The 12,365-nt window shown below is 36.3% G+C and overlaps 1 pseudogene; it reads right to left on the bottom strand.

Annotated features, from left to right (window-relative positions):
- Positions 1-641: 641 nt before the first annotated feature.
- LOC149553917 (protein SUPPRESSOR OF PPI1 LOCUS 2, chloroplastic-like) lies at positions 642-1,798 on the bottom strand (annotated as a pseudogene).
- Positions 1,799-12,365: the final 10,567 nt, after the last annotated feature.

Raw genomic sequence — 12,365 nt, 5'->3', positions numbered from 1 at the left:
TTTTCTTACATGGACTGCCTTTTGTCAGCGCAGGGTCTATTCATTTGTATTGGTCTTGCTCAACACTTTGGAGACTTGCTCATGCAGTTTTTTTTTAATGCTAGTGTTTTTGTATCTGCCACGGCCTCTTTGTTTGTTGACTATGGACTTTTCTCAACTGTTTTATATGGATGGACTGCTCCACGAATCTCCCCTACTGCACTAGAAACTAGTGGGCGACTTTCCTTTTAAAATTATGGGCTTCCTTGCCCTTTCTTAGCACAACGTCTTCCTTTTAATGCGTGTGAAACTATCTTTTTTAATCAGCGCCTCTGGATATTGGGCGTGAGTACTCCTTAAAATGGGTTACTTCCTTTTAATATTCGTTGGCTACTTTGTCTTCAAAACTGTGGCTTATTTCTCACTTGGAGGCTCCTCCTATTGCTACACCTTGCCAAGTATACGGAGATCCCTGCTCCAAACATGGGTAGCAGCTACATTTTTCGTAGAGAAAAACCACATTTCCATACTACCATTTCATTTTCTTGTCAAAAAAAATTGTGGATTCTTTGGAACAAATGATGTTGCCAGTATGGAATGTCTTCCTTTACGCTTCAAACTCCAGGTCATCTTGTGCCACGGCTCATACATATGCTGGTTAGCTACTTTGCTGATGACGTCCTCCACCTTGTGTGGATTGTTGGGCATGGAGATCTCCCTTTTGATATTGGCACTGCTTTTAGCGTGGCTTGACTCCCCATCCTTACATGGTCCTCTAATTTTTGAAAATGCAACCAGTTGGGTGAAATAGGTAAACCTTGGTCCAGTAGCACACTACATTGAGAAAAGAACTTGCCATTAGATTCAAGGTATTTTGTCTCCATCTTGGCAACAAGCATTCTATCACATGGATTTCCACTAAACATGGTTGGACATCCGTATGAATCTCTACATATAGGAAACCCGTTATCACCAATGGGGCCAATTTGCTAAATTCTCATGCCCACCATTCTTGTCAATTTCTATGGCAAACCTCTGTAGCCTGACACCTCCATGTACAGAGCCAAATGAATCAGTAGCAATGCCATGGACAACAATTGTTGGATTCAGTGTATTATGAAAGGTAATGGATTGTTGCTGTCTGTCTCCATCAAAACTTGGTCGTCTAAAATTCACTCGATAGCATGACTCATCGAAAGCCTTCTCCAATAAAATGTCTAATCTTTCATCTCCTTGAAAAATATTATTCTGTCTTGCTTCCAACGAGGACTGATAAAGGACTACTTGAAGCCTCATTACCCAAGCAATCTACTGAAGGTATTCCTTGACCTAAAGGGTGCAACCAATCTAACTTAAAGTCAATTTTGCAAAAGAGATCAAAGAACAATAGATACAAGGTCCTCCTTTAATTTTCCAAATACTTGTTGTTAGTGTTAATTTGAGCATTACTATACGACCCAAAATCTTATGATGTGATGAAGTTGCAACATCTTCATATGTCACTTTTAGGCAACAATCACACATTTCAACATTTCATTAATTTGGATGCCATAACAAATTGGTGAAATTAGTCGAGCCCCAAGTGGGTCCAGCTAAAAAAAAATTCATTTTCGAACACCTGAACTAGAAAACTGATCCATTCATCACCTCAAACTAATTAGAGTCAAATTCAATCACTGAATCATCAAAAAAGATTCACTTTATCACTGATCTGCAAACTATCAAATTGGTGCCAGAAGGTCTATTAACTGGCCTTAAAAACTGACCCAAACCTCTGACCGGGCTCTGAAAACTAGCACACTGAATCTCTGCTCCGCATACTTTTACCCTGTCAGATCTCGTCTTATGAAGAATTTGAGGTCAAAAGATATTGACTGTCAAATTTGCCTTCTCAAATTTACCTACAAGAAAACATGTCAGAAAACAACAAACTGGGTTTGGATTTGGCTCGAAAAACTATGCAAATGAGCACATGGGGAAATGAAAACTTGGACACTAGTTCTCTGTCATGAGAACATTATGGATTTACAATTTGGGATCATGAAAAATGACTAGGCAAATTTGGCGAGCGGTCAAAGTAGGCTACTTGGATTTTGCAGATTGAAGCAATGGCAGAAAAGTGATTTTGGCAAATGGAATTGACCTGGAAAAGTGTGCATACGGATTCGTCATGACTTAAAAGCTAGCACACTTAAAGTATTTTCAGTGGAAAATACAATGGTACAATCCATTCAATCTTTCCAATCACAGATTTCAAGTTATAACGCCATGAACAGGGGTACTGACAAATCTGCAAGTGCTGACACCAGTAAAAAGATAGAAATTGCATTTGGAATCAAATTTGAAAACTAATCAAATGGATTCTTCATAGGCTGAAACTTGAAACATAACAAGTTTCTGACATCTACAATGTAACGCAAAAGGAATTTTCACATTTCGATTAACTGGGTCAAAGTTATAACATGCCAAACAGGGCTTCCTAGAATTGTGTGCAAAGTGCAACTACATGAAAATAGTAACTGACCAACTTTGAGGGATTCAAAACCTAGTCAAATGGATTTGAAACAACTCAAAATCTAAAACATAGGTTCTCAAGTATGGACACTAGACACTCCCAAAGTGGCGAGTCATGACACAATTCTGGGTGTGAGATATTCAGGTGCAAATAGGGCTTCCTGTCACTGTTTGACATTTGGGGTAAAGTGCAAATTAGACATTGGCTCAAAACAAGACTTCGCCAAAGAGCTCCAAATATCAATTTATCATTACAAAATATGTGAACGGGCTAAATGAAGGGTGTTAGAAACATTAAACACCATTTATGCATTAACTCAACAGCAGGGTACATAAGCTTCACAAAGCATTTATAGGCCTCAATTTTTCAATGGTGCTCAAAATTGACCATGCAATTTTGAGCGCCAACATAAGGAATAATACAGAGATCATTTGGACAATGAGTTCATTAGTCTTGCCACTGAATATTTTCTGACGGTGGCTCCATCTACCTTCTACAACTCCTAACAAGGTTAGAATCTCCTAACAGGGATTCAAAGTCTCCTAACAAGGATTGATATGTGTTCAATGTTTTCATAGACTCCTAATAGGTTCCATCATCTAATAAGGAATATTTATATTAGTACATCATCTTGTGGTTACCATCCTCACTAGGGTTTTCCCTTTGATCAAGGGTTTCCCTAATTAACATATCTGGTGTTATTGTGCATGAGTATCTTGTTGTGGTTGCTAATTATATTTCTCATATGGTTAAGATTTAATAAGGTTGATAAATGTGATAATAGTTGGATAACTGATTCACACCCCCCCGCCCCCCAAGTTATATTGGTGGACTATATATTCTAATGCACCTAAGAAAGGATTGCATGAACCAAGCATCAACACCCAATGTTGAGGAAAAAATGGAAATGAAAGGGTCAACACTAAGGATGTGGAAACATTGATGAATCAAAATTGGAAGAAGAAAACTGATGGAGGCCCCTTGCCTCAAACTAAATGATAAGGTATGTATGGAACTATGTTTCAAATTGATAAATCATACATTGATTCCTAATACTATAAGCATGTAAGTCCAAATCAACAAAATAATAGATGTAAAAGGACAAACATAAGGTTTGAAAAGAAAAGTGATTTGTGGTGTCGAGTAGAAAACTTGGTAAGGATTGATTGTCAGTATTGAATGTCAGTATGAACCCAGTTATGATACTAATCGAGCAGAGTGAACAAAGTTTATGCATCAAGTTTCACTGAGTTGGCTAAGAGAGTTGTTATGCACCTAATATGCACCTAAGAAATGTATAAAGCATTTATGGAGACCCAATTCAACCATTTGAAGCTAATTTCCCCCACTAGGCTTTTGAGAATTTACAAAGCAAATTGAAGGCAATTACAGAGCAAAATTTATGCAAAGTTGCTAAAGTTTTAAGTGTGTGCTATTTGTTTCACAAGTTGCACATAGTTGTATTTTGACTAAGTTGTGAAGTTGTTTGCATTTCAAACCCTATTTTGTAAAGATGGAATCAGCCACATTTGCAAGTGAGAAGGAGGCATTAAAGGATAGCAATGCTCAAATTGTTCAAAATGAGGCATGTCCTCCACCAAAGTTCAAGGCATACCTAGATATCTATTATCACATTGACTGGAGACTCTTCTGGAGCATTTTCATTGATTCCACAAAGGGTTATCATGGTTCATGATATTAGATCATGCTACATGTGTAAAATCAGAGATATTATTGACCTTGAGTTGAGGACTGCATATGAAAAATTGTGTGATAATGGCAGGTTGAAAGATGAGCATAAGGTAGTAGTCGAGAAAGGGTTAACTCTTTCCCTAGATTTTCCAAACATTTTTAAAGGGAAGTGGATCAAGATCATGTTGAGCCACATTCATGACATGAAAATATGGTTGGAGAATGCACTAGTGAAGAACACAAAGTCCATCATTCATCATGTCACTGGATACCCTGTTCTAGATAGGGTAAAGATCATTTTTTGTCAAGGAAAGGATGTGATTGAGAGCAATACTAAGGCAAAATGGAACGTTAGAGGCATGTTGATCAACACTATTGAAGATCCAAAGATCAAATTTGTTGTTTGAGTCATTGTACACAAGTTTTATCAGTCAACCTGACTTAACAATGTTCCATGTGTTGTTGTAGACATGGGATACAAAATTGTTAAGAAAGATCATAGTTACGATCTGGCTGAGCTATAACTTACCCAATTGGCAGAGAAGCTAGTAGAAATAAGGAAAATAAAGAACCACTCATGTAATTTCAATTATCTCACTATTTGTATATTATTTCATGTACAAATTTCATTCCCTGCAATAGAATATGTGGTGTAGGATAAGAAAAATCTAGTTATTGAGAAGATTAATGAGTTTATTGGTCAAATAGGTGATACTTTTGAGACAATTATGGATCATTATTTTGAGACCTTAAAGAAAAAGATGAAGAACATGTTTAGGATCCCTAATTTGGTAGTTGATCAGTATTATGATGATATATGCTTCTTAGTTGATACTGATTATGCATATGCTCAAGTCATTATTCGAAGAATTGCATGGTTAAGACCTCTTCACTATGAGGTAAACATTGATGAACTTTCAACAACCATAATTACATTGTTGGCTGAGGGGATAGACAAGAATATTGAACCTTTTGTTGCCTATAAGAAAACTAAGATCAAGATGATGTTGTAAACTAAATTTCCTAATATGGATAGGAAAAGAAAGAAGATGATAGAGAGTTTAGAGGGTACATTTGGTGAAGCACCACTGTAGATAACTAAAGGAAAAGGTGAAGACCCTAGTAGTGAAGATGAAGATGAAGCTGATGATAATGAAGAACAAGAAGGTAAAGGTAAGGAAATAGTTGTTGTTGAGCCCAAGGAACCCAAAGGTAAAGAGATTTTTGTGATTGAACCAAATGTGAAGAAAAGTTTGAAGAAGGTGGCTACCAAGCCTACAACGACACCACAAGGGTCACAAGATAGAGATCCAAGGTAGCTAGTCCTATACCTACCAAGCCATTGAGGAAAGAAGTTGTTAAAATCACCAAGTCTTCACCAGTGTTGAGTGCGACAAAGAGAAGGATAAAATATGAAGAGGCTAAGCCTAGAAAAATAGTAAAGAAACTAGAAAAAGAAGTAGAACGGACCGAGTTAGATGAGTAGAGTCAATTTAAGGTTGTAGTGTATAAAAAACTTCAAAACGTTCATGAGATATGTGACAATATTTGGAAATAATATAGGTTTATTAGATTTTCATTTCATTAAGTGTGATAAATTGAGTGAGAAGATAAGGAGAAAGTGGAAGAGGTAGTAAATGATATAATGATAAATTTTAAGTATACATCTATAGAGTTAGGAAAGTTAATTCTAGAGGAGTTGTATAATAAGTTAAATAATAAGTGGAAGCATGCACTAACCACTAAAAGGCTGATAAGGGAAACCACATTGGCTCAAATAATGCCTAAATTCACAAAAGGATGGATTAGTTTAGCATTGAGAGAGTACACTAACAAATTTGTACCAAAGAGGGGAGACTATTTGGTATTGAACAAAAAATAGAGGATATTGTGGAAGCCAACAAGGTTATGTGGAAAAAGATATATGTATTAATGCCTTATGAAGATGATAAGGACAAGGAAGAGAAGGGGGATGGTTAAGTAGAACTTGACACCAAGAAGATGTTGATGAACATGGAAACCTAGGTGATACTTTTCATGACCTAGTACAAATGAGTGAAGGAAAGAAAAATATTGTAACAATTAATGATGCACCAGACACCAATCTTGTTAAGGTAACAACTGAGCTAACACAAAAAATTGAGAGCCATGTTCATAACAAGTCTATTCAATGATTTGAAGATACATTTTAAGTATACACCTATAAAGCTAAGAAGTTAATTCTAGAGGAGTTGTATAATAAGTTAGATAATAAGTGGAAGCATGTTCTAACCATTGAAAGCAAAATAAGGGAAACCACATTGGCTCAAATAATGCCTAAATTTACAAAAGGATGGATTATTTTAGCATTGAGAGAGTACACTAACAAATTTGTACCAAAGAGGGTGTTGGTCTTAGAATGGTTTTGACATTTGAGTGTCAACACACTTAACCACTTTCTACATTGAATCCGAGTGATTTATAGGTGTCGAGTCATAGTTGATGTCGAGAAAATCAAAATGCTTCATATGCTAAGTGAGCCAAAACTATACATGTGTCGAGCAAGATAGAATGTAGTAGGTGCCAAGCAAACCAGGATAGTATATGTGCCAAGCACCAATAGTCCAGTATGTGTTGACTAACATAGAATCAACATATGAGTTTGTGCTCTCACAAACTCAGATGTAAACCATTTTTGGAGCTGACATAGAAATATTTTGAAGGAAAATAAGGATAAGAATGAATCTTGTATATATTCTATGCTATCAGCATGCAACCAATCAAAAAAATGGAGAAGGCATGCAACTAATGAGAAAAATGCAAGGAATGAGCGAGAACTTAAGATTCAATATGGATCATAACTCCATACCTAACCCTAAGTCTTCACAATCTTTAAAAGGAGGACAGAAACCCCATTGTGTGACAGGAAGAGAAAAGTGTATGGGTAAACTATAGTGAAATTCAGTGTGAAGAGTGAAAAGACTTAGAGGAACAAAGCAACAATTATACATCCAGTTGATCATAACAGTACAAGGGATACAAACAGATATCAGATCAAGCAAGGATCACATCAGAGTGAGTAGATCAAGTGCCTGAAATCAAAAATTGAATTTTGTAAGCAATCAGGTCAAAGGTTTCTAATACTCTCTAGCCATTGTATTAGATAGTGAAAACCCTATGTTGATAGGTTAGCTTAACAACTATTTTGTAGATCCTTCGAAGAGGTGACTAAATCCTTTAATAGGATGACACTTCATGTAACGTGTTTGTAAATCCTCTAACTAGGTCACTATTTACATAGTATAAAGCCTTTAATAGGGCAGGCCTTTCACAGGGCAAACCATCAAAAGTGGTCAAACAATTATTGCTGCAGTGATTTTTGTGGGTATCATCCCCACCACAGTTTTACCTTCTTATTCCTAGAAGGTTTCTAGGTTACCAAATCTGGTGTTATGTGTGTTATTGCATGGGTTAGCTTTATATTTACTTAATATGTTTACATACATGCATCTTATTTTTAGTTATCTATTTTAAAGGATTAGAAAAGTTTAAAAGTTCTCACGAGGAGAAGTCTAATAGCTTAGAGAAAAGATCTAAAGATGGAAGTCTTCAAACTTGAGAAGATCATACACAATTAGGTGATTGATGTGCATCTCACTCTACACAAATTGGAGGAAGCCAGATAGGAATTGAGAAAATCCTTAAAAAGAATGAAGGATATAGCCATAGTTGAAAATGACATACATTACAAGGAGATTGATACCACAAAAGTGTTTGCCAATGGAGATTCCAAGGAATTTGATGCAACAATAGCTGAACTAATGGAGAAAAATAGAGCACAAGTTGAAGAAATTAGAATGCTCAAGCTTGAACAAGAATCACAAGATATAATGCTCTGTGAAGTAATTGAACAAAAGAAGAAAGCCATTGAAGACAAGCCCATGATAGAAGATGAAAATAGAAACCTTACCAATAGACTAGAGGAGAAGACAATTGAGTTTGAGAGAATCTCAAATATACAACTTGACACCTTAAGCCAGATGGTGAATGCTCATCATGAGCTGAATATGAAAGACATTGAGATCACTACATTGAAGATACAAAATGAACAACTACAAAATGAATTGAAAAGAGAGAAGGAGATAGAAAAAATCTTCAACAAACCCAATGAGGCTATCAAGTATTTTGAGCAACTACTGAAATCACCAAGGGCTAGTAATGATACTTCAGGACTTGGTTACACTAGCACTGAGCAAGGAGAATCATCCAAGACTATAGAAGATAGAATTAACAAAGGTAAGAACACTAAACCTACTTGTCATTTCTATGGTAAAAAGGGACATACCTCTAATGTATGTAGGAGAAAGAACAATCATAAGCATGATAAGCCTAAAAATGCAAGCTTTTGTCACAAGTGCAAAAAGCAAGGACATCAAGCACATGAATGTAGAACCAAGACCATGAGGACATCCAAATTTGAAGGTGACTTCTACAACTGCAAGAAGTATGGACATAGAGCATTTGAATGCAGATCAAATCCTATATGGACACCTAATAACCTTACAAGGAAAAATAATTATGCACACCACTACAACTAGGATTACAATACCAAGTATAGCTATCATTATTGTCAAAAGTATGGACACATTCCTGAAAATTGCATAAGGACACATTTCAGAGAAACTACAGTAGATGGTAAAGTCAAACTACATGTTTCAGTTGCTTGAAAACTGGTCATATTAGTAGGAATTGCCCAACAAAGGAAAAATCACCCAAGACAAAAGTTAGAAAAAGAGAAGAGAAGATTGATGTTGAACAAATTATAGGGCAAATGAACAAAACTTGGAAAAAGAAAGATGAGTGCAGCACATCAAATGGAGAGTTCACTTCACCTAAAAGGTCAAGTGATCGCATCTCATCCAACTAAGCAAGAATAGGTGTATGGGACTGATATAAAAAGTTATATCATACATTAGTCCCAAGACAAAGAAGTATTGCAAAGAAGAAATCAGCATGGGTAAAAGATGCCAAGACAAAATTTGAAGTTTTTTTTTTTGCAAATACTGTCGAACTGTTCTTAGATGCTGAGTAAAGTTCCAATGGATGTCGAGTTTCTAATCGTGACCGAGTTGATAGTTGAAGCCGAATGAACAAAATCTAGTGGAAGCTGAGTTATGTTGAAACTTTCAAGTGCCAAGTGTATAGTTGTTCGTACTAAGCATTTAATGCTAGATTTGGAAAGGTATAAGGTCAAATCTTGCTCATTTTCACGTCATTCAAACATAGAGAAAAGACAAAAGGAGTGTAGGAGCAATCATACAGCAACCTTGAAGCCATTTGCATCAATCTCAATAGCAATTCAACATACATTTTGACGATCTAAGGTATTTATCAAGTGCCAAGCTACGCAGAGTTAAAGTCTTTAATACATTAAAACCCTAGTTTGGTATAATCGGTTCTAGTTCAAGAAACCCCAAAGGAAAGGAAAGTCATGAGGTCCAGTTAGTTAGTAATGAGGTAAAACAACTCGAGTTTAGGCTAATCCTTGAAGTTGCCTATAGAAATGACCCAACTGGCGCATTGTCTATTACCCCACCAAAAGTTATCATGGTGCAAGATGTGAGAAAGTGTTATAACTACAAAATAGGAGTAGTAGGTGATCTTGAAATATTTCAAGCCTATGAGAAACTGTGTGAAAACAAAATTCTGAAGGATGAATTTCAGATAGTCGAGAAAAAGGGTTTGATCAATGCCCTAGTTTACTCTACAGATTTCAAAACAGAATGGATAAGGATTGTTTTGAGTAGAATTCACAATGGATGTTTGTGGTTGGAAATAAGACCAATTAAGATTACCAAAAGGATAGTACATAGAGTTATAGATTCCCCAACCCTAGATCGACCTAAGACCCTATGTAGCAACTCAAAAGAGGTAATTGAAAAGAACACAGGGGCTAAATGGAATAAAAGAGGCATGTCAATTGACATGATCACAGATCCCCTTCTATACTTTGCTGTGAGAATCATTTCTCACAAGTTCTACCAATCCAACAGATTAAACAATGTACCATGTATCATTGTGGATGTAGCCTATAAGCTTGTAAAGAAAGATCACGCATATGATCTGTCAGAACTAATGTTGCAATAGATAAATGAGAACTTAGGAGCAGTAAGAAGATCAAAAGGTGCTCAATGCAAGTTTGGTGTAGTTCTTATGTGCATATTCTTTTATGTCATGGAAGAATTTCCTTCTATCAAAAAAGTGAATTAGAACCCTAACAAAACTGCAATTACACAAATCAATGAGTTCATTGATCAAATGGGTGACAATTTTGAGGCCCAAATGACAAGCTACTTTGAGGATTTCAAGAAATCCATGAAACATAGGGTGAGAATACCAATTTCCCTAGTGGAAAAACACGATTTTTGGTTGACATTGACTATATCTATATCCAGGCAAAAATTCCAAGAGTAAGATGGCTAAGGCCATTGGGTTATGAACTTGATATAGATGAAGCCTCAGTAGCAATCACAACATTGCTTGCAAAAGAGATAGATAAAAAGGCTCCTCACTTTGGCACATATGATGTTGTCAAATCCAAAGTTGAAACTGAATTGAAGACAACCTCTATTATTAAGAGGAAAGATAAATTAGTTAAGAAGATAAAGAAGAAATTTGGAGCAAATATTGAAGGAGAAGCAGGTGTTGAAGAAGAAGGAGAGAGTGAAGAAGAACAACAACAACAATGGTAAGGCCCAATGGAGTTGACCCAAGGCTCAGGAGAAGACAAGAAGGAAGGTACATAAGAGGAAGAAGTTGAGTTAAAGAAGAGAAAGGCTAAAACTCAATCTCCAGCTTAGCCCAAACCCAAGAAGGTGACCAAGCCTACACAAGCCAAGCCAGCACCAACAACAAGAGCTAGCACAAGGGCATCTACACAAAAGGCCAAGGAGCAAATAAAAGAGAAGAAAAAGGCCATTGAACAAACTAATGAAATGCCAAAGAAAAGAAGAAGGTATGTGGCACAGCCAGACACTGATGATGAGGAGAGAATAGAATTAAAGGATATTAGCCAATTCGGAGTGGTAAGCCATCCTCCCAAATCTACCATAGATAAGATTTGTGAGAATGTTAAGAATGCAGATTTGAATGATTTGAAAAATCTTGATTTCAACAAGCTAAGTAGAGAAGAGCAAGATAAAATAGAGGAATCAGTATATGCCATGATGGCTGAATTTAAGAATAAACCTCTAGAGTTAGACAATACCATGCCTAAAGAGCTATATGAGATAATTGAGAATAAATGACATTATTGTTTGAAAATGGAAAAGGAGATCAAAGAATCTACCTTAGCACAAGTGATGCCTAACCTAACAAGAGGTCAAATAAAAATGGCTAATAGGAAACATGGTGGCAAACTTGTACCCAAATACAGAGTCTTCAACATCCTACAAAATAAGATTGAGGATGTAGTGAATAAATCCACACAATTGTGGAAAAAAATTTACAAAATAATTGATGACAAGGAAGAGGAAGCAAATAAGGTAGAGGCTAGTACCAAAGAAAAAGAAAAAGAAGCAAAGAAAGGAGAAGAAGAGAAGCAAGAGGAAGAGAAGGAAGCAACAACGAGAGCTGATGAAGAAAAGAAGAAAGAGGAGGAAGATAAGAAAGTTGAGGAGGATAAAGAAAAAGGTAAGGAGGAAGAAACACATGAAGGAGTAGAGATGGCAATAGCTAAACAACAACAAGAAGAGGAATAGAGTGTGCAAGACACACAAATGCCACCTCCTAGCCCTCCTCATGTAACCATTACACCTATAGAAACAATAACTATCAAGGATGTTCCTGACAATTCACCTCAGAACATCAATCCCCTAACTGTAGAGGATCTCTCCAACATCCTTCACCAATCCACTCTATAGGCATAGTTATGCACAAACCCTGTATTGGTGAGTATAGATGAATTATAGAAGGTAGTAGTAGCACCACAAAGAGAAAAGGTGAAACCAAAGGAACCACCTTTCACCTACACAACTACTAGGACTAAAATTTTGATGCTTCCACCACCTCCAACAATTGCAATAGAAAAAGATGACACCATTCAGAAGTTGAGTGCAGAAAAAGGGAAGTCTTATGAGAAGGAGGAAACATCAAATGAAGAAGAGCAGGCCACTATTTAAACATTGGTAGAATTACCAAA

This window comes from Cupressus sempervirens, chromosome 6 (genome assembly GCF_028749045.1).
Source record: "Cupressus sempervirens isolate cs-2001-9-10 chromosome 6, ASM2874904v1, whole genome shotgun sequence".
Lineage (NCBI taxonomy): Eukaryota > Viridiplantae > Streptophyta > Pinopsida > Cupressales > Cupressaceae > Cupressus > Cupressus sempervirens.
The sequence above is the reverse complement of the archived record's forward strand: the minus strand, read 5'-3'. Positions and strand labels throughout refer to the sequence as shown.